Genomic DNA, 1706 nt, shown 5'->3' on the forward strand with positions numbered 1-1706 from the left:
GGTTTCATTTTATAAATTTTTAACCATCCAGCTGCAGCCTTATAGCTTTGTTTCTGTGAGACACAAAACATTGGCCAGACACAATTCATGATGATGTCACCAACATGAGAAATTCTGCTTCAGCATACTTTCAGCTATTTCACGTATCAAAATGTTCAGCTCTTCAAGGACATTCATGCTTCTAGTCAGAATCTTTCTGACATTAATAATTTTGCAATATGTAGCTTTATTTTGACAGTTTTGCACCATTCAAATGAATGAAGAAATTCTCCTTCAGCATGCTTTCAGCTATTTCATGTTCAGCTCCTCAAGGACATTCATGCTTCTATTCAGACATTTTCTCAACTTCATACTTTTCAAATATGTAGCTTTATTTTGAAAGTTATGCTCCATTCAAATGAATGGGAAAATTCTACTTCAGCATTGTTTCAGCTATTTCAGCTATTAAAATGTTCAGCTCTTGAAGAACATTGATGCTTCTAGTCAGAATCTTTCTATGCAGAACTTTCCTAAACTTCATACTTTTGAAATATTTAGCTTCAATTTGAAAATCATGCCCCATTCAAATGAATGGGTAATTTTTACTTCTGAATACTTTCAGCTATTTTAGCTATCAAAATGTTCAGCTCTTCAAGGACATTGATGATACTACTCAATTTTTCTAAATCTCATAGCTTTGAAATATTTAGCTTTATTTTGAAAATCATGCCCAATTGAAATGAATGGGGGAAATTCTACTTCAGCATAATTTCAGGTATCAAAATGTTCAGCTCTCCAAGGACATTCATGCTTCCTTTCAGAATTTTTCTAAACTTCATATATTTAAAATATTTAGGTTTGTTTTGAAAATCTTGTCCCATACAAAGGAATGGGGGAAATTCTACATCAGCATACTTTTTGCTATTTCAAGTATCAAAATTTTCAGTTCCTCAAGGACATTCATGCCTCTATTCAGAATTTTTTAAAACATCACACTTTTAAAATATTTAGCTTTATTCTGCAAATTTTGCCCCATTCAAATGAATGGGAAAATTCTACTTGAGCATACTTTCAGGTAGATGTTCAGCATTTTCAGGGCGATCCTTCAGCACACACCATCCACATGCATTTACGATAGGAAATGCATTTCTCTAGTTTATTATTATTATTTAGGTATTTTTTTAGTCAGATAGATATTTGTTAGATATTTGTTGTATTAGAAATGTTTAGTGGAGACAGGATGTCTAGTTTAAACGCTTAGTCATTGTCATGAGATTTTACCAGGGTGTACATGGGCAAGGATAACTAGATAGAAAAGTTTGATTGTCAGCAGGAGAGGTTATTGCTATTATTATGAAATGTTTAGCCGTAATCTTAATCATAATATCTTCCGAGGCTTAATGTCTGGACATGTCCCTGAATGTCCTGTATGTTTTTAGATACACACCACATAATCAACACTCACACACACATTGATTCTCTCCATGTTTTGACTACTGCTACGGCCAGCTGTGAAGCTGGCATATCAGGTGACGTCACGGTTGACGTTCCTGTGTAGCATGGGCTAGCCCAACCAAGGGATAAAATTGTATAGGCATGAGGGTTCAGGGTCTTTTATCCTCCATGCTGCCTGTGCGCAGGTTTGGGGGGTGGAAGATGCCTGGACGTGTAATGTTAATTTTACCTGTGATCCTTTGAATAAACCAGCACGGTTATTTTTTATATAT

The 1706-nt window shown here is 34.9% G+C and overlaps 2 protein-coding genes across 10 annotated transcripts in view; both read right to left on the bottom strand.

Annotated features, from left to right (window-relative positions):
• nebl (nebulette) overlaps window positions 1-1706 on the bottom strand; it is a 119771-nt gene that overhangs the window by 74531 nt on the left and 43534 nt on the right. The gene's annotated exons all lie outside the window — the stretch shown is intronic.
• LOC109972772 (nebulin) overlaps window positions 1-1706 on the bottom strand; it is an 82138-nt gene that overhangs the window by 67647 nt on the left and 12785 nt on the right. The gene's annotated exons all lie outside the window — the stretch shown is intronic.

The sequence above is a fragment of the Monopterus albus genome, unplaced genomic scaffold (genome assembly GCF_001952655.1).
Source record: "Monopterus albus unplaced genomic scaffold, M_albus_1.0 scaffold269.1, whole genome shotgun sequence".
Classification (NCBI taxonomy): domain Eukaryota; kingdom Metazoa; phylum Chordata; class Actinopteri; order Synbranchiformes; family Synbranchidae; genus Monopterus; species Monopterus albus.